At 53.2% G+C, this 22,359-nt stretch overlaps 1 long non-coding RNA gene across 1 annotated transcript in view; it reads right to left on the reverse strand.

The window, feature by feature from the left end:
• Positions 1 to 1,036: 1,036 nt before the first annotated feature.
• Positions 1,037 to 22,359, reverse strand: part of LOC140474588 (uncharacterized) — a 42,221-nt gene continuing 20,898 nt past the window's right edge. The window contains exons 2-3 of the long non-coding RNA XR_011959237.1: positions 3,699 to 3,787; positions 1,037 to 1,138 (exon numbers count right to left, since the gene is read on the reverse strand). This is a non-coding gene — a long non-coding RNA (uncharacterized lncRNA). The remainder of the gene's footprint in view (positions 1,139 to 3,698; positions 3,788 to 22,359) is intronic.

The following is a 22,359-nucleotide window of genomic DNA, read 5'->3' on the forward strand; positions in this document are numbered from 1 at the left end:
CCCTGCACCCTCCCTCACCCTCCCTCACCCTCCCTCTCCCCCTCCCTGTCCCTCACCCTCCCCCCTGCCCTCTCTCTCTCTCTCTCTCTCCCCCCCACCTCACTCTCCCTCCCCCCACCTCACTCTCCCCCCACCTCGCACTCCCCCCACCTCGCACTCCCCCACACCTCGCACTCCCCCCACCTCGCACTCCCTCACTCTCCCCCCCTCCTCGCACTCCCTCCCTCCCTCGCACTCCCCTCCCTCCCTTTCATTCTCCTTCTCTCTCTCCCACCTCTCCCACTCCCTCTCCCTCTCTCAGCCTCCCTCTCTCCTCCTCCCCTCACCCTCCCTCTCCCCTCCCTCTCCCCTCCCTTTCCCCTCCCTCCTCTCCCTCCCTCACCCTCCCTCTCCCCCTCCCCTCTCTCTCACCCTCCCCCTCCCTCTCTCACCCTCCCCCTCCCTCTCTCACCCTCCCCCCCCTCCCTCCCCCCCTCACTCCCCCCCCCTCCCTCTCCCCTCCCTCTCCCCCTCCCTCTCCCTCCCCCCAACCCCTCCCCCCTCCCCCCTCCCCCTCCCCCTCCCCCCTCCCTCTCCCCCCCTCCCTCTCTCCCTCTCCCTCGCCCAACCCCTCCCCCACCCCCTCCCCCCCTCCCCCACCCCCTCCCCCCCCTCCCTCTCCCCCCTCCCCTCTCCCCCCTCCCTCTCCCTCTCCCTCCCCCAACCCCTCCCCCACCCCCTCCCCCACTCTCTCTCCCCTCACCTCGCGCTCCTCACTTTCCCCCCCTCCCCCTCCCTTTCATTCTCCTTCTCTCTCTCCCCCCTCTCCCACTCTCCCACTCCCTCTCCCTCCCTCACCCTCCCTCTCCCCCCTCTCTCCCCCCTCTCTCTCCCCGCTCCCCCCCTCCTCTCTCCCCACTCCCCCCCTCTCTCTCCCCGCTCCCCCCCTCTCTCTCCCCCGCTCCCCCCCTCTCTCTCCCCCCCTCCCCCTCTCTCTCCCCCCCTGTCTCTCCCCCTCTCCTTTGCTCTCCCTCCCTCGGTCCCCCTCAGGCGAGACCTTTCTGTGGAGGGTGAAGTGTTGTTCATCCACCTCGGGGGGTAAACTCTCACCAACCAAGTGGATCTCAAACGTGACGTGGGGCAAGAGAACGGCCAGTTCCTGAAGGAGGGGCAAACGGGAAAGGGGGGGAAATGGGAAAGGGGGCAGTCGGAAAGGGGGATAAACAGGAAAAGGGGTAAATGGGAAAGGGGTAAACAGGAAAAAGGGATAAACAGGAAAGGGGATAAACGGGAAAGGGGGATAAACAGGAAAGGGGGGATAAACAGGAAAGGGGGTAAACGGGAAAGGGGGTAAACGGGAAAGGGGAATAAACAGGAAAGGGGGGTAAACGGGAAAGGGGAATAAACAGGAAAGGGGATAAACAGGAAAAGAGGAAAACAGGAAAGGGGGTAAACAGGAAAGGGGGATAAACGGGAAAGGGGGTAAACAGGAAAGGGGATAAACAGGAAAGGGGGCAAAGGGGAAGGGGGCAAAGGGGAAAGGGGATAAATGGGAAAGGGGAATAAACAGGAAAGGGGATAAACAGGAAAAGGGGAAAACAGGAAAGGGGATAAACGGGAAAGGGGGATAAACAGGAAAGGGGGATAAACAGGAAAGGGGGTAAACGGGAAAGGGGAATAAACAGGAAAGGGGATAAACAGGAAAAGGGGAAAACGGGAAAGGGGGATAAACGGGAAAGGGGGTAAACAGGAAAGGGGATAAACAGGAAAGGGGGCAAAGGGGAAAGGGGATAAATGGGAAAGGGGAATAAACAGGAAAGGGGATAAACAGGAAAAGGGGAAAACAGGAAAGGGGATAAACGGGAAAGGGGGATAAACAGGAAAGGGGGATAAACAGGAAAGGGGGTAAACGGGAAAGGGGGTAAACGGGAAAGGGGAATAAACAGGAAAGGGGATAAACAGGAAAGGGGATAAACAGGAAAGGGGGCAAAGGGGAAAGGGGATAAATGGGAAAGGGGATAAACGGGAAAGAGGGATAAACAGGAAATGGGGAAAAACAGAAAGGGGATAAACAGGAAAGGGGAAGGAAATAGGAAATAGGAAATGGGGCATCGTTAAACAATGAAACCACCCGCATATCCCGTACACCCAGTACACCCCGTACAGCTTTACTCTGTATCTAACCCTGTGCTGTCCCTGTCCCTGGTAGTCTTTGATGGGGGGGACAGTGTAGAGAGAGCTTTACTCTGTATCTAACCCCATGCTATCCCTGTCCCTGGGAGTGTTTGATGGGGGACAGTGTAGAGAGAGCTTTCCCCTGTATCTAACCCCCGTGCTGTCTCTGTCCCCGGGAGTGTTTGATGGGGGGGACAGTGTAGAGAGAGCTTTACTCTGTATCTAACCCCGTGCTGTCCCTGTCCCTGGGAGTGTTTGATGGGGGGACAGTGTAGAGGAAGCTTTACTCTGTATCTAACCCCGTGCTGTCCTTGTCCCTGGGAGTGTTTGATGGGGGGAAAGTGTAGAGGGAGCTTTACTCTGTATCTAACCCCATGCTGTCCCTGTCCCTGGAAGTGTTTGATGGGGGACAGTGTAGAGGCAGCTTTACCCTGTATCTAACCCCGTGCTGTCCCTGTCCCTGGGAGTGTTTGATGGGGATAGTGTAGAGGGAGCTTTACTCTGTATCTAACCCCGTGCTGTCCCTGTCCCTGGGAGTGTTTGATGGGGGGGACAGTGTAGAGGTAGCTTTACTCTGTATCTAACCCCGTGCTGTCCCTGTCCTGCGAGTGTTTGATGGGGGGACAGTGTAGAGAAAGCTTTACTCTGTATCTAACCCCGTGCTGTCCCTGTCCTGGGAGTGTTTGATGGGGGGAGACAGTGTAGAGGGAGATTTACTCTGTATCTAACCCCGTGCTGTCCCTGTCCCTGGGAGTGTTTGATGGGGATAGTGTAGAGGCAGCTTTACCCTGTATCTAACCCCGTGCTGTCCCTGTCCCTGGGAGTGTTTGATGGGGATAGTGTAGAGGGAGCTTTACTCTGTATCTAACCCCGTGCTGTCCCTGTCCCTGGGAGTGTTTGATGGGGGGGACAGTGTAGAGAGAGCTTTACTCTGTATCTAACCCCGTGCTGTCCCTGTCCCTGGGAGTGTTTGATGAGGGGACAGTGTAGAGGAAGCTTTACTCTGTATCTAACCCCGTGCTGTCCCTGTCCCTGGGAGTGTTTGATGGGGGGGACAGTGTAGAGGCAGCTTTACTCTGTATCTAACCCCGTGTTGTCCCTGTCCCTGGGAGTGTGTGATGGGTGGACAGTGTAGAAGGAGCTTTACTCTGTATCTAACCCCCGTGCTGTCTCTGTCCCTGGGAGTGTTTGATGGGGGGACAGTGTAGAGGAAGCTTTACTCTGTATCTAACCCCGTGCTGTCCCTGTCCCTGGGAGTGTTTGATGGGGGGTGATAGTGTAGAGGGAGTTTTATTCTGTATCTAACCCCGTGCTGTCTCTGTCCCCGGGAGTGTTTGATAGGGGACAGTGTAGAGAGAGCTTTACTCTGTATCTAACCCCATGCTGTCCCTGTCCTGGGAGTGTGTGATGGGGGGAGAGTGTAGAGAGAGCTTTACTCTGTATCTAACCCCGTGCTGTCCCTGTCCTGGGAGTGTTTGATGGGGGGAACGTGTAGAGTTAGCTTTACTCTGTATCTAAACCTGTTATGTCCCAATCAGACTCACCCAGAACACCATCCATATTTGAAACTGTTTCGCTGCTTCCAGTATGTGTATTTTGAGAGATTGTTTGTTCAAGATATTCAACTCCGGAACTGAAGTGAGAAAAACACCAAACAATGAACATTAAAATCTCCCCAAAACAGGCAACCCTGACGTTTCTGCACCACAAGCCCAGTGATACACAGGAACACCAGTACTGTACCCCAGTATTATAAAGAGACAGACCTGTCCCCACCAGTACTGTACCCCAGTGTTATACACTGACAGACCTGTCCCCACCAGTACTGTACCCCAGTGTTATACACTGACAGACGTGTCCCCACTAGTACTGTACCCCAGTATTATACAATGACAGAACTGTCCCCACCAGTACTGTACCCCAGAGTTATACACGGACAGACCTGTCCCCACCAGTACTGTACCCCAGTGTTATGCAGTGACAGACCTGTCCCCACCAGTACTGTACCCCAGTGTTATGCAGTGACAGACCTGTCCCCACCAGTACTGTACCCCAGTGTTATGCAGTGACAGACCTGTCCCCACCAGTACTGTACCCCAGTGTTATGCAGTGACAGACCTGTCCCCACCAGTACTGTACCCCAGTGTTATACACTGACAGACGTGTCCCCACTAGTACTGTACCCCAGTATTATACAATGACAGAACTGTCCCCACCAGTACTGTACCCCAGAGTTATACACGGACAGACCTGTCCCCACCAGTACTGTACCCCAGTGTTATGCAGTGACAGACCTGTCCCCACCAGTACTGTACCCCAGTGTTATGCAGTGACAGACCTGTCCCCACCAGTATTGTACTCCAGTGTTATACACTGACAGACCTGTCCCCACCAGCACTGTACCCCAGTGTTATACACTGACAGACCTGTCCCCACTAGTACTGTACCCCAGTGTTATACAGTGACAGACCTGTCCGCACCAGTACTGTACCCCAGTGTTATACACTGACAGACCTGTCCCCACCAGTACTGTACCCCAGAGTTATACACGGACAGACCTGTCCCCACCAGTACTGTACACCAGTGTTATACAGGGACAGACCTGTCCCCACCAGTACTGTGCCCCAGTGTTATATAGTGACAGACCTGTCCGCACCAGTACTGTACCCCAGTGTTATACACTGACAGACCTGTCCCCACCAGTACTGTACCCCAGTGTTATGAAGAGACAGACCTGTCCCCACCCAGTACTGTACCCCAATGTTATACAGTGACAGACCTGTCCACACCAGTACTGTACCCCAGTGTTATAAAGAGACAGACCTGTCCCCACTAGTACTGTACCCCAGTGTTATACACTGACAGACCTGTCCCCACCAGTACTGTACCCCAGTGTTATACAGTGACAGACCTGTCCCCACCAGTACTGTACCCCAGTGTTATACAGTGACAGACCTGTCCCCACCAGTACTGTACCCCAGTGTTATACACTGACAGACCTGTCCCCACCAGTACTGTACCCCAGTGTTATACACTGACAGACCTGTTCCCACCAGTACTGTAACCCAATGTTATACAGTGACAGACCTGTCCCCACCAGTACTGTACCCCAGTGTTATACAGTGACAGACCTGTCCCCACCAGTACTGTACCCCAGTGTTATACACTGACAGACCTGTCCCCACCAGTACTGTATCCCAGTGTTATACACTGACAGACCTGTCCCCACCAGTACTGTACCCCAGTGTTATACAGGGACAGACCTGTCCCCACCAGTACGGTATCCCAGTGTTAAACAGCGACAGACCTGTCCCCATCAGTACTGTACCCCACTGTTATACACTGACAGACCTGTCCCCACCCAGTACTGTACCCCAGTGTTATACACTGACAGACCTGTCCCCACCAGTACTGTACCCCAGTGTTATACTGGGTCAGACCTGTCCCCACCAGTACTGTACCCCAGTGTTATACACTGACAGACCTATCCCCACCAGTACTGTACCCCAGTGTTATACACTGACAGACCTGTCGCCACCCAGTACTGTACCCCCGTGTTATACACTGACAGACCTGTCCCCCACCAGTACTGTCCCCCAGTGTTATACACTGACAGACCTGTCCCCACCAGTACTGTACCCCAGTGTTATACACTGACAGACCTGTCCCCACCAGTACTGTACCCCAGTGTTATACAGAGACAGACCTGTCCCCACCAGTACTGTACCCCAGTGTTATACAGGGACAGAATGTCCCCACCAGTACTGTACCCCAGTTTTATACACTGACAGACCTGTCCCCACCAGTACTGTACCCCAGTAGTATACAGTGACAGACCTGTCCCCACCAGTACTGTACCCCAGTGTTATACACTGACAGACCTGTCCCCACCAGTACTGTACCCCAGTGTTATACACTGACAGACCTGTCCCCACCAGTACTGTACCCCAGTGTTATACAAGGACAGACCTGTCCCCACCAGTACTGTATCCCAGTGTTATACAGCGACAGACCTGTCCCCATCAGTACTGTACCCCACTGTTATACACTGACAGACCTGTCCCCACCCAGTACTGTACCCCAATGTTATACAGTGACAGACCTGTCCACACCAGTACTGTACCCCAGTGTTATAAAGAGACAGACCTGTCCCCACTAGTACTGTACCCCAGTGTTATACACTGACAGACCTGTCCCCACCAGTGCTGTACCCCAGTGTTATACAGTGACAGACCTGTCCCCACCAGTACTGTACCCCAGTGTTATACAGGGACAGACCTGTCCCCCACCAGTACTGTACCCCAGTGTTATACACGGACAGACCTGTCCCCACCAGTACTGTACCCCAGTGTTATACACTGACAGGCCTGTCCCCACCCAGTACTGTACCCCAGTGTTATACACTGACAGACCTGTCCCCACCAGTACTGTACCCCAGTGTTATACAGGGACAGACCCGTCCCCACCAGTACTGTACCCCAGTGTTATACAGTGACAGACCTGTCCCCACCAGTACTGTACCCCAGTGTTATACACTGACAGACCTGTCCCCACCAGTACTGTACCCCAGTGTTATACAGGGACAGACCTGTCCCCACCAGTACTGTACCCCAGTGTTATACACTGACAGACCTGTCCCCACCAGTACTGTACCCCAGTGTTATACACTGACAGACCTGTCCCCACCAGTACTGTATCCCAGTGTTATACAGGGACAGACCTGTCCCCACCAGTAATGTACCCCAGTGTTATATACTGACAGACCTGTCCCCACCAGTACTGTACCCCAGTGTTATACACTGACAGACCTGTCCCCACCAGTACTGTACCCCAGTGTTATACACTGACAGACCTGTCCCCACCAGTACTGTATCCCAGTGTTATACAGGGACAGACCTGTCCCCACCAGTACTGTACCCCAGTGTTATACAGAGACAGACCTGTCCCCACCAGTACTGTACCCCAGTGTTATACACTGACAGACCTGTCCCTCACCAGTACTGTACCCAGTGTTATACACTGACAGACCTGTCCCCACCAATACTGTACCCCAGTGTTATACACTGACAGACCTGTCCCCACCAGTACTGTACCCCAGTGTTATACAGGGACAGACCTGTCCCCACCAGTACTGTACCCCAGTGTTATACAGTGACAGACCTGTCCCCACCAGTACTGTACCCCAGTGTTATACAGGGACAGACCTGTCCCCACCCAGTACTGTACCCCAGTGTTATACACTGACAAACCTGTCCCCACCAGTACTGTACCCCAGTGTTATACAGGGACAGCCCTGTCCCCACCAGTACTGTACCCCAGTGTTATACACTGACAGACCTGTCCCCACCAGTACTGTACCCCAGTGTTATACACTGACAGACCTGTCCCTCACCAGTACTGTACCCAGTGTTATACACTGACAGACCTGTCCCCACCAGTACTGTACCCCAGTGTTATACAGGGACAGACCTGTCCCCACCAGTACTGTACCCCAGTGTTATACAGTGACAGACCTGTTCCCCACCAGTACTGTACCCCAGTGTTATACAGTGACAGACCTGTTCCCCACCAGTACTGTACCCCAGTGTTATACACTGATAGACCTGTCCCTCACCAGTACTGTACCCAGTGTTATACACTGACAGACCTGTCCCCACCAGTACTGTACCCCAGTGTTATACAGGGACAGACCTGTTCCCACCAGTACTGTACCCCAGTGTTATACAGTGACAGACCTGTTCCCCACCAGTACTGTACCCCAGTGTTATACACTGACAGACCTGTTCCCCACCAGTACTGTACCCCGGTGTTATATACTGACAGACCTGTCCCCACCAGTACTGTACCACAGTGTTATACACTGACAGTCCTGTCCCCACCAGTACTGTACCCCAGTGTTGTACACTGACAGACCTGTCCCCACCAGTACTGTACCCCAGTGTTATACAGGGACAGACCTGTCCCCACCAGTACTGTACCCCAGTGTTATACAGTCACAGACCTGTCCCCACCAGTACTGTACCCCAGTGTTATACACTGACAGACCTGTCCCCACCAGTACTGTATCCCAGTGTTATACAGGGACAGACCTGTCCCCACCAGTACTGTACCCCAGTGTTATATACTGACAGACCTGTCCCCACCAGTACTGTACCCCAGTGTTATACACTGACAGACCTGTCCCCACCAGTACTGTACCCCAGTGTTATACACTGACAGACCTGTCCCCACCAGTACTGTATCCCAGTGTTATACAGGGACAGACCTGTCCCCACCAGTACTGTACCCCAGTGTTATACAGAGACAGACCTGTCCCCACCAGTACTGTACCCCAGTGTTATACACTGACAGACCTGTCCCTCACCAGTACTGTACCCAGTGTTATACACTGACAGACCTGTCCCCACCAGTACTGTACCCCAGTGTTATACAGGGACAGACCTGTCCCCACCAGTACTGTACCCCAGTGTTATACAGGGACAGACCTGTCCCCACCAGTACTGTACCCCAGTGTTATACAGTGACAGACCTGTCCGCACCAGTACTGTACCCCAGTGTTATACACTGACAGACCTGTCCCCACCAGTACTGTACCCCAGTGTTATGAAGAGACAGACCTGTCCCCACCCAGTACTGTACCCCAATGTTATACAGTGACAGACCTGTCCACACCAGTACTGTACCCCAGTGTTATAAAGAGACAGACCTGTCCCCACTAGTACTGTACCCCAGTGTTATACACTGACAGACCTGTCCCCACCAGTACTGTACCCCAGTGTTATACAGTGACAGACCTGTCCCCACCAGTACTGTACCCCAGTGTTATACAGTGACAGACCTGTCCCCACCAGTACTGTACCCCAGTGTTATACACTGACAGACCTGTCCCCACCAGTACTGTACCCCAGTGTTATACACTGACAGACCTGTTCCCACCAGTACTGTAACCCAATGTTATACAGTGACAGACCTGTCCCCACCAGTACTGTACCCCAGTGTTATACAGTGACAGACCTGTCCCCACCAGTACTGTACCCCAGTGTTATACACTGACAGACCTGTCCCCACCAGTACTGTATCCCAGTGTTATACACTGACAGACCTGTCCCCACCAGTACTGTACCCCAGTGTTATACAGGGACAGACCTGTCCCCACCAGTACTGTATCCCAGTGTTAAACAGCGACAGACCTGTCCCCATCAGTACTGTACCCCACTGTTATACACTGACAGACCTGTCCCCACCCAGTACTGTACCCCAGTGTTATACACTGACAGACCTGTCCCCACCAGTACAGTACCCCAGTGTTATACAGGGACAGACCTGTCCCCACCAGTACTGTACCCCAGTGTTATACACTGACAGACCTATCCCCACCAGTACTGTACCCCAGTGTTATACAGTGACAGACCTATCCCCACCAGTACTGTACCCCAGTGTTATACACTGACAGACCTATCCCCACCAGTACTGTACCCCAGTGTTATACACTGACAGACCTGTCGCCACCCAGTACTGTACCCCCGTGTTATACACTGACAGACCTGTCCCCCACCAATACTGTCCCCCAGTGTTATACAGTGACAGACCTGTCCCCACCAGTACTGTACCCCAGTGTTATACAGTGACAGACCTGTCCCCACCAGTACTGTACCCCACTGTTATACAGAGACAGACCTGTCCCCACCAGTACTGTACCCCAGTGTTATACAGGGACAGAATGTCCCCACCAGTACTGTACCCCAGTTTTATACACTGACAGACCTGTCCCCACCAGTACTGTACCCCAGTGTTATACACTGACAGACCTGTCCCCACCAGTACTGTACCCCAGTGTTATACACTGACAGACCTGTCCCCACCAGTACTGTACCCCAGTGTTATACAAGGACAGACCTGTCCCCACCAGTACTGTATCCCAGTGTTATACAGCGACAGACCTGTCCCCATCAGTACTGTACCCCACTGTTATACACTGACAGACCTGTCCCCACCCAGTACTGTACCCCAATGTTATACAGTGACAGACCTGTCCACACCAGTACTGTACCCCAGTGTTATAAAGAGACAGACCTGTCCCCACCAGTGCTGTACCCCAGTGTTATACAGTGACAGACCTGTCCCCACCAGTACTGTACCCCAGTGTTATACAGGGACAGACCTGTCCCCCACCAGTACTGTACCCCAGTGTTATACACGGACAGACCTGTCCCCACCAGTACTGTACCCCAGTGTTATACACTGACAGGCCTGTCCCCACCCAGTACTGTACCCCAGTGTTATACACTGACAGACCTGTCCCCACCAGTACTGTACCCCAGTGTTATACAGGGACAGACCCGTCCCCACCAGTACTGTACCCCAGTGTTATACAGGGACAGACCTGTCCCCACCAGTACTGTACCCCAGTGTTATACAGTGACAGACCTGTCCCCACCAGTACTGTACCCCAGTGTTATACACTGACAGACCTGTCCCCACCAGTACTGTACCCCAGTGTTATACAGTGACAGACCTGTCCCCACCAGTACTGTACCCCAGTGTTATACACTGACAGACCTGTCCCCACCAGTACTGTACCCCAGTGTTATACACTGACAGACCTGTCCCCACCAGTACTGTACCACAGTGTTATACAGGGACAGACCTGTCCCCACCAGTACTGTACCCCAGTGTTATACAGTGACAGACCTGTCCCCACCAGTACTGTACCCCAGTGTTATACACTGACAGACCTGTCCCCACCAGTACTGTACCCCAGTGTTATACACTAACAGACCTGTCCCTCACCAGTACTGTACCCCAGTGTTATACACTGACAGACCTGTCCCCACCCAGTACTGTACCCCAGTGTTATACACTGACAGACCTGTCCCCACCAGTACTGTACCCCAGTGTTATACAGGGACAGACCTGTCCCCACCAGTACTGTACCCCAGTGTTATACAGGGACAGACCTGTCCCCACCAGTACTGTACTCCAGTGTTATACAGGGACAGACCTGTCCCCACCAGTACTGTACCCCAGTGTTATACAGGGACAGACCTGTCCCCACCAGTACTGTACCCCAGTGTTATACAGTGACAGACCTGTTCCCCACCAGTACTGTACCCCAGTGTTATACACTGACAGACCTGTCCCCACCAGTACTGTACCCCAGTGTTATACAGGGACAGACCTGTCCCCACCAGTACTGTACCCCAGTGTTTTACAGTGACAGACCTGTTCCCCACCAGTACTGTACCCCAGTGTTATACACTGACAGACCTGTCCCCACCAGTACTGTACCACAGTGTTATACACTGACAGACCTTTCCCCACCAGTACTGTACCCCAGTGTTATACACTGACAGACCTGTCCCCACCAGTACTGTACCCCAGTGTTATACAGGGACAGACCTGTCCCCACCAGTACTGTACCCCAGTGTTATACAGTCACAGACCTGTCCCCACCAGTACTGTACCCCAGTGTTATACACTGACAGACCTGTCCCCACCAGTACTGTATCCCAGTGTTATACGGGGACAGACCTGTCCCCACCAGTACTGTACCCCAGTGTTATATACTGACAGACCTGTCCCCACCAGTACTGTACCCCAGTGTTATACACTGACAGACCTGTCCCCACCAGTACTGTACCCCAGTGTTATACACTGACAGACCTGTCCCCACCAGTACTGTACCCCAGTGTTATACAGAGACAGACCTGTCCCCACCAGTACTGTACCCCAGTGTTATACACTGACAGACCTGTCCCTCACCAGTACTGTACCCAGTGTTATACACTGACAGACCTGTCCCCACCAGTACTGTACCCCAGTGTTATACAGGGACAGACCTGTCCCCACCAGTACTGTACCCCAGTGTTATACAGGGACAGACCTGTCCCCACCAGTACTGTACCCCAGTGTTATACAGTGACAGACCTGTCCCCACCAGTACTGTACCCCAGTGTTATACAGGGACAGACCTGTCCCCACCCAGTACTGTACCCCAGTGTTATACACTGACAGACCTGTCCCCACCAGTACTGTACCCCAGTGTTATACAGGGACAGCCCTGTCCCCACCAGTACTGTACCCCAGTGTTATACACTAACAGACCTGTCCCCACCAGTACTGTACCCCAGTGTTATACACTGACAGACCTGTCCCTCACCAGTACTGTACCCAGTGTTATACACTGACAGACCTGTCCCCACCAGTACTGTACCCCAGTGTTATACACTGACAGACCTGTCCCCACCAGTACTGTACCCCAGTGTTATACAGGGACAGACCTGTCCGCACCAGTACTGTACCCCAGTGTTATACAGTGACAGACCTGTCCCCACCAGTACTGTACCCCAGTGTTATACAGGGACAGACCTGTCCCCACCAGTACTGTACCCCAGTGTTATACACTGACAGACCTGTCCCTCACCAGTACTGTACCCAGTGTTATACACTGACAGACCTGTCCCCACCAGTACTGTACCCCAGTGTTATACAGGGACAGACCTGTCCCCACCAGTACTGTACCCCAGTGTTATACAGTGACAGACCTGTTCCCCAACAGTACTGTTCCCCAGTGTTATACAGTGACAGACCTGTTCCCCACCAGTACTGTACCCCAGTGTTATACACTGATAGACCTGTCCCTCACCAGTACTGTACCCAGTGTTATACACTGACAGACCTGTCCCCACCAGTACTGTACCCCAGTGTTATAAAGGGACAGACCTGTCCCCACCTGTACTGTACCCCAGTGTTATACAGTGACAGACCTGTTCCCCACCAGTACTGTACCCCAGTGTTATACAGTGACAGACCTGTCCCCACCAGTACTGTACCCCGGTGTTATACGCTGACAGACCTGTTCCCCACCAGTACTGTACCCCGGTGTTATATACTGACAGATCTGTCCCCACCAGTACTGTACCACAGTGTTATACACTGACAGACCTGTCCCCACCAGTACTGTAACCCAGTGTTGTACACTGACAGACCTGTCCCCACCAGTACTGTACCCCAGTGTTATACAGGGACAGACCTGTCCCCACCAGTACTGTACCCCAGTGTTATACAGTCACAGACCTGTCCCCACCAGTACTGTACCCCAGTGTTATACACTGACAGACCTGTCCCCACCAGTACTGTATCCCAGTGTTATACAGGGACAGACCTGTCCCCACCAGTACTGTACCCCAGTGTTATATACTGACAGACCTGTCCCCACCAGTACTGTACCCCAGTGTTATACACTGACAGACCTGTCCCCACCAGTACAGTATCCCAGTGTTATACAGGGACAGACCTGTCCCCACCAGTACTGTACCCCAGTGTTATACAGAGACAGACCTGTCCCCACCAGTACTGTACCCCAGTGTTATACACTGACAGACCTGTCCCTCACCAGTACTGTACCCAGTGTTATACACTGACAGACCTGTCCCCACCAGTACTGTACCCCAGTGTTATACAGGGACAGACCTGTCCCCACCAGTACTGTACCCCAGTGTTATACAGGGACAGACCTGTCCCCACCAGTACTGTACCCCAGTGTTATACAGTGACAGACCTGTCCCCACCAGTACTGTACCCCAGTGTTATACACTGACAGACCTGTCCCCACCAGTACTGTACCCAGTGTTATACAGGGACAGACCTGTCCCCACCAGTACTGTACCCCAGTGTTATACTCAGACAGACCTGTCCCCACCAGTACTGTACCCCAGTGTTATACAGGGACAGACCTGTCCCCACCCAGTACTGTACCCCAGTGTCCTACACTGACAGACCTGTCCCCACCCAGTACTGTACCCCAGTGTTATACAGGGACAGACCTGTCCCCACCAGTACTGTACCCCAGTGTTATACAGGGTCAGACCTGTCCCCACCAGTACTGTACCCCAGTGTTATACAGGGACAGACCTGTCCCCACCCAGTACTATACCCCAGTGTCCTACACTGACAGACCTGTCCCCACCCAGTACTGTACCCCAGTGTTATACACGGACAGACCTGTCCCCACCAGTACTGTACCCCAGTGTTATACACTGACAGACCTGTCCCCACCAGTACTGTACCCCAGTGTTATACAGTGACAGACCTGTCCCCACCAGTACTGTACCCCAGTGTTATACAGTGACAGACCTGTCCCCACCAGTACTGTACCCCAGTGTTATACAGTGACAGACCTGTCCCCACCAGTACTGTACCCCAGTGTTATACAGTGACAGACCTGTCCCCACCAGTACTGTACCCCAGTGTTATACAGTGACAGACCTGTCCCCACCAGTACTGTACCCCAGTGTTATACAGTGACAGACCTGTCCCCACCAGTACTGTACCCCAGTGTTATACACTGACAGACCTGTCCCCACCAGTACTGTTCCCCAGTGTTATACAGGGACAGACCTGTCCCCACCAGTACTGTACCCCAGTGTTATACACTGACAGACCTGTCCCCACCAGTACTGTACCCCAGTGTTATACAGGGACAGACCTGTCCCCACCAGTACTGTACCCCAGTGTTATACAGTGACAGACCTGTCCCCACCAGTACTGTACCCCAGTGTTATACACTGACAGACCTGTCCCCACCAGTACTGTACCCCAGTGTTATACAGGGACAGACCTGTCCCCACCAGTACTGTACCCCAGTGTTATACACTGACAGACCTGTCCCCACCAGTACTGTACCCCAGTGTTATACAGGGACAGACCTGTCCCCACCCAGTACTGTACCCCAGTGTCCTACGCTGACAGACCTGTCCCCACCCAGTACTGTACCCCAGTGTTATACACTGACAGACCTGTCCCCACCAGTACTGTACCCCAGTGTTATACACTGACAGACCTGTCCCCACCAGTACTGTACCCCCGTGTTATACACTGACAGACCTGTCCCCACCAGTACTGTACCCCAGTGTTATACACTGACAGACCTGTCCCCACCAGTACTGTACCCCAGTGTTATACAGGGACAGACCTGTCCCCACCAGTACTGTACTCCAGTGTTATACACTGACAGACCTGTCCCCACCAGTACTGTACCCCAGTGTTATACAGGGACAGACCTGTCCCCACCAGTACTGTACCCCAGTGTTATACACTGACAGACCTGTCCCCACCAGTACTGTATCCCAGTGTTATACAGGGACAGACCTGTCCCCACCAGTACTGTACCCCAGTGTTATACAGGGACAGACGTGTCCCCACCAGTACTGTACCCCAGTGTTATACACTGACAGACCTGTCCCCCACCAGTACTGTACCCCAGTGTTATGCACTGACAGGCCTGTCCCCACCAGTACTGTACCCCAGTGTTATACAGGGACAGACCTGTCCCCACCAGTACTGTACCCCAGTGTTATACAGTGACAGACCTGTCCCCACCAGTACTGTACCCCAGTGTTATACAGGGACAGCCCTGTCCCCACCAGTACTGTACCCCAGTGTTATACACTGACAGACCTGTCCCCACCAGTACTGTATCCCAGTGTTATACAGGGACAGACCTGTCCCCACCAGTACTGTATCCCAGTGTTATACAGGGACAGACCTGTCCCCACCAGTACTGTACCCCAGTGTTATACAGGGACAGACCTGTCCCCACCAGTACTGTACCCCAGTGTTATACAGGGACAGACCTGTCCCCACCAGTACTGTACCCCAGTGTTATACAGGGACAGACGTGTCCCCACCAGTACTATACCCCAGTGTTATACACTGACAGACCTGTCCCTCACCAGTACTGTACCCCAGTGTTATACACTGACAGGCCTGTCCCCACCAGGACTGTACCCCAGTGTTATACAGGGACAGACCTGTCCCCACCAGTACTGTACCCCAGTGTTATACAGGGACAGCCCTGTCCCCACCAGTACTGTACCCCAGTGTTATACACTGACAGACCTGTCCCCACCAGTACTGTACCCCAGTGTTATACACTGACAGACCTGTCCCTCACCAGTACTGTACCCCAGTGTTATACAGTGACAGACCTGTCCCCACCAGTACTGTACCCCAGTGTTATACACTGACAGACCTGTCCCCACCAGTACTGTACCCCAGTGTTATACAGGGACAGACCTGTCCCCACCAGTACTGTACCCCAGTGTTGTACAGGGACAGACCTGTCCCCACCAGAACTGTACTCCAGTGTTATACACTGACAGACCTGTCCCCACCAGTACTGTACCCCAGTGTTATACAATGACAGACCTGTCCCCACCAGTACTGTACCCCAGTGTTATACAGGGACAGACCTGTCCCCACCCAGTCCTGTCCCCAGTGTCCTACACTGACAGACCTGTCCCCACCCAGTACTGTACCGCAGTGTTATACACTGACAGACCTGTCCCCACCAGTACTGTATCCCAGTGTTATACAGGGACAGACCTGTCCCCACCAGTACTGCATCCCAGTGTTATACAGGGACAGACCTGTCCCCACCAGTACTGTACCCCAGTGTTATACACTGACAGACCTGTCCCCACCAGTACTGTACCCCAGTGTTATACAGGGACAGACGTGTCCCCACCAGTACTGTACCCCAGTGTTATACAGGGACAGACCTGTCCCCACCAGTACTGTACCCCAGTGTTATACAGGGACAGACGTGTCCCCACCAGTACTGTACCCCAGTGTTATACACTGACAGACCTGTCCCCACCAGTACTGTACCCCAGTGTTATACACTGACAGACCTGTCCCCACCAGTACTGTACCCCAGTGTTATACAGGGACAGACGTGTCCCCACCAGTACTGTACCCCAGTGTTATACACTGACAGACCTGTCCCCCACCAGTACTGTACCCCAGTGTTATGCACTGACAGGCCTGTCCCCACCAGTACTGTACCCCAGTGTTATACAGGGACAGACCTGTCCCCACCAGTACTGTACCCCAGTGTTATACAGTGACAGACCTGTCCCCACCAGTACTGTACCCCAGTGTTATACAGGGACAGCCCTGTCCCCACCAGTACTGTACCCCAGTGTTATACACTGACAGACCTGTCCCCACCAGTACTGTACCCCAGTGTTATACACTAACAGACCTGTCCCTCACCAGTACTGTACCCAGTGTTATACACTGACAGACCTGTCCCCACCAGTACTGTACCCCAGTGTTATACAGGGACAGACCTGTCCCCACCAGTACTGTACCCCAGTGTTATACAGTGACAGACCTGTTCCCCACCAGTACTGTACCCCAGTGTTATACACTGACAGACCTGTCCCTCACCAGTACTGTACCCAGTGTTATACACTGACAGACCTGTCCCCACCAGTACTGTACCCCAGTGTTATACAGGGACAGACCTGTCCCCACCAGTACTGTACCCCAGTGTTATACAGTGACAGACCTGTTCCCCACCAGTACTGTACCCCAGTGTTATACAGGGACAGCCCTGTCCCCACCAGTACTGTACCCCAGTGTTATACACTGACAGACCTGTCCCCCACCAGTACTGTACCCCAGTGTTATGCACTGACAGGCCTGTCCCCACCAGTACTGTACCCCAGTGTTATACAGGGACAGACCTGTCCCCACCAGTACTGTACCCCAGTGTTATACAGTGACAGACCTGTCCCCACCAGTACTGTACCCCAGTGTAATACAGGGACAGCCCTGTCCCCACCAGTACTGTACCCCAGTGTTATACACTGACAGACCTGTCCCCACCAGTACTGTACCCCAGTGTTATACACTAACAGACCTGTCCCTCACCAGTACTGTACCCAGTGTTATACACTGACAGACCTGTCCCCACCAGTACTGTACCCCAGTGTTATACAGGGACAGACCTGTCCCCACCAGTACTGTACCCCAGTGTTATACAGTGACAGACCTGTTCCCCACCAGTACTGTACCCCAGTGTTATACAGGGACAGCCCTGTCCCCACCAGTACTGTACCCCAGTGTTATACACTGACAGACTTGTTCCCCACCAGTACTGTACCCCGGTGTTATATACTGACAAACCTGTCCCCACCAGTACTGTACCACAGTGTTATACACTGACAGACCTGTCCCCACCAGTACTGTACCCCAGTGTTATACACTGACAGACCTGTCCCCACCAGTACTGTACCCCAGTGTTATACAGGGACAGACCTGTCCCCACCAGAACTGTACCCCAGTGTTATACAGTCACAGACCTGTCCCCACCAGTACTGTACCCCAGTGTTATACACTGACAGACCTGTCCCCACCAGTACTGTATCCCAGTGTTATACAGGGACAGACCTGTCCCCACCAGTACTGTACCCCAGTGTTATATACTGACAGACCTGTCCCCACCAGTACTGTACCCCAGTGTTATACACTGACAGACCTGTCCCCACCAGTACTGTACCCCAGTGTTATACACTGACAGACCTGTCCCCACCAGTACTGTATCCCAGTGTTATACAGGGACAGACCTGTCCCCACCAGTACTGTACCCCAGTGTTATACAGAGACAGACCTGTCCCCACCAGTACTGTACCCCAGTGTTATACACTGACAGACCTGTCCCTCACCAGTACTGTACCCAGTGTTATACACTGACAGACCTGTCCCCACCAGTACTGTACCCCAGTGTAATACAGGGACAGCCCTGTCCCCACCAGTACTGTACCCCAGTGTTATACAGGGACAGACCTGTCCCCACCAGTACTGTACCCCAGTGTTATACAGTGACAGACCTGTCCCCACCAGTACTGTACCCCAGTGTTATACACTGACAGACCTGTCCCCACCAGTACTGTACCCCAGTGTTATACAGGGACAGACCTGTCCCCACCAGTACTGTACCCCAGTGTTATACACAGACAGACCTGTCCCCACCAGTACTGTACCCCAGTGTTATACAGGGACAGACCTGTCCCCACCCAGTACTGTACCCCAGTGTTATACACTGACAGACCTGTCCCCACCAGTACTGTACCCCAGTGTTATACAGGGACAGCCCTGTCCCCACCAGTACTGTACCCCAGTGTTATACACTGACAGACCTGTCCCCACCAGTACTGTACTCCAGTGTTATACACTGACAGACCTGTCCCCACCAGTACTGTACCCCAGTGTTATACAGTGACAGACCTGTCCCCACCAGTACTGTACCCCAGTGTTATACACTGACAGACCTGTCCCCACCAGTACTGTACCCAGTGTTATACACTGACAGACCTGTCCCCACCAGTACTGTACCCCAGTGTTATACACTGACAGACCTGTCCCCACCAGTACTGTACCCCAGTGTTATACAGTGACAGACCTGTTCCCCACCAGTACTGTACCCCAGTGTTATACACTGATAGACCTGTCCCTCACCAGTACTGTACCCAGTGTTATACACTGACAGACCTGTCCCCACCAGTACTGTACCCCAGTGTTATACAGGGACAGACCTGTCCCCACCAGTACTGTACCCCAGTGTTATACAGTGACAGACCTGTTCCCCACCAGTACTGTACCCCAGTGTTATACACTGACAGACCTGTTCCCACCAGTACTCTACCCCAGTGTTATACAGTGACAGACCTGTTCCCCACCAGTACTGTACCCCAGTGTTATACAGTGACAGACCTGTTCCCCACCAGTACTATACCCCGGTGTTATACACTGACAGACCTGTTCCCCACCAGTACTGTACCCCAGTGTTATACAGGGACAGACCTGTCCCCACCAGTACTGTACCCCAGTGTTATACAGGGACAGACCTGTCCCCACCAGTACTGTACCCCAGTGTTATACACTGACAGACCTGTCCCCACCAGTACTGTACCACAGTGTTATACACTGACAGACCTGTCCCCACCAGTACTGTACCCCAGTGTTATACACTGACAGACCTGTCCCCACCAGTACTGTACCCCATTGTTATACAGGGACAGACCTGTCCCCACCAGTACTGTACCCCAGTGTTATACAGTCACAGACCTGTCCCCACCAGTACTGTACCCCAGTGTTATACACTGACAGACCTGTCCCCACCAGTACTGTATCCCAGTGTTATACAGGGACAGACCTGTCCCCACCAGTACTGTACCCCAGTGTTATATACTGACAGACCTGTCCCCACCAGTACTGTACCCCAGTGTTATACACTGACAGACCTGTCCCCACCAGTACTGTACCCCAGTGTTATACACTGACAGACCTGTCCCCACCAGTACTGTACCCCAGTGTTATTCACTGACAGACCTGTCCCCACCAGTACTGTCCCCCAGTGTTATACAGAGACAGACCTGTCCCCACCAGTACTGTACCCCAGTGTTATACACTGACAGACCTGTCCCTCACCAGTACTGTACCCAGTGTTATACACTGACAGACCTGTCCCCACCAGTACTGTACCCCAGTGTTATACAGGGACAGACCTGTCCCCACCAGTACTGTACCCCAGTGTTATACAGGGACAGACCTGTCCCCACCAGTACTGTACCCCAGTGTTATACAGTGACAGACCTGTCCCCACCAGTACTGTACCCCAGTGTTATACACTGACAGACCTGTCCCCACCAGTACTGTACCCAGTGTTATACAGGGACAGACCTGTCCCCACCAGTACTGTACCCCAGTGTTATACACTGACAGACCTGTCCCCACCAGTACTGTACGCCAGTGTTATACAGGGACAGACCTGTCCCCACCAGTACTGTACTCCAGTGTTATACACTGACAGACCTGTCCCCACCAGTACTGTACCCCAGTGTTACAAGGGACAGACCTGTCCCCACCCAGTACTGTCCCCAGTGTCCTACACTGACAGACCTGTCCCCACCCAGTACTGTACCCCAGTGTTATACACTGACAGACCTGTCCCCACCAGTACTGTACCCCAGTGTTATACACTGACAGACCTGTCCCCACCAGTACTGTATCCCAGTGTTATACAGGGACAGACCTGTCCCCACCAGTACTGTACCCCAGTGTTATACACTGACAGACCTGTCCGCCACCAGTACTGTACCCCAGTGTTATACACTGACAGGCCTGTCCCCACCAGTACTGTACCCCAGTGTTTTACACTGACAAACCTGTCCCCACCAGTACTGTACCCCAGTGTTATACAGGGACAGCCCTGTCCCCACCAGTACTGTACCCCAGTGTTATACACTGACAGACCTGTCCCCACAAGTACTGTACCCCAGTGTTATACACTGACAGACCTGTCCCTCACCAGTACTGTACCCAGTGTTATACACTGACAGACCTGTCCCCACCAGTACTGTACCCCAGTGTTATACAGGGACAGACCTGTCCCCACCAGTACTGTACCCCAGTGTTATACAGAGACAGACCTGTTCCCCACCAGTACTGTACCCCACTGTTATACACTGACAGACCTGTCCCCACCAGTACTGTACCCCAGTGTTATACAGTGACAGACCTGTCCCCACCAGTACTGTACCCCGGTGTTATATACTGACAGACCTGTCCCCACCAGTACTGTACCACAGTGTTATACACTGACAGACCTGTCCCCACCAGTACTGTACCCCAGTGTTATACACTGACAGACCTGTCCCCACCAGTACTGTATCCCAGTGTTATACAGGGACAGACCTGTCCCCACCAGTACTGTACCCCAGTGTTATACACTTACAGACCTGTCCCCACCAGTACTGTACCCCAGTGTTATACAGGGACAGTCCTGTCCCTACCAGTACTGTACCCCAGTGTTATACAGTGACAGACCTGTCCCCACCCAGTACTGTACCCCAGTGTTATACAGTGACAGACCTGTCCCCACCAGTACTGTTCCCCAGTGTTATACAGTGACAGACCTGTCCCCACCAGTACTGTACCCCAGTGTTATACAGTGACAGACCTATCCTCACCAGTACTGTACCCCAGTGTTATACAGTGACAGACCTGTCCCCACCGGTACTGTACCCCAGTGTTATACAGGGACAGACCTGTCCCAACCAGTACTGTACCCCAGTGTTATACAGGGACAGACCTGTCCCCACCAGTACTGTACCCCAGTGTTATACACTGACAGACCTGTCCTCACCAGTACTGTACCCCAGTGTTATACAGGGACAGACCTGTCCCCACCAGTACAGTACCCCAGTGTTATACAGGGACAGACCTGTCCCCACCAGTACTGTACCCCAGTGTTATACAGTCACAGACCTGTATCCACCAGTACTGTACCCCAGTGTTATACAGTGACAGACCTGTCCCCACCAGTACTGTACCCCAGTGTTATACACTGACAGA

This window comes from Chiloscyllium punctatum, unplaced genomic scaffold (assembly GCF_047496795.1).
Source record: "Chiloscyllium punctatum isolate Juve2018m unplaced genomic scaffold, sChiPun1.3 scaffold_1085, whole genome shotgun sequence".
In the NCBI taxonomy this organism is placed as follows: Eukaryota; Metazoa; Chordata; class Chondrichthyes; order Orectolobiformes; family Hemiscylliidae; genus Chiloscyllium; species Chiloscyllium punctatum.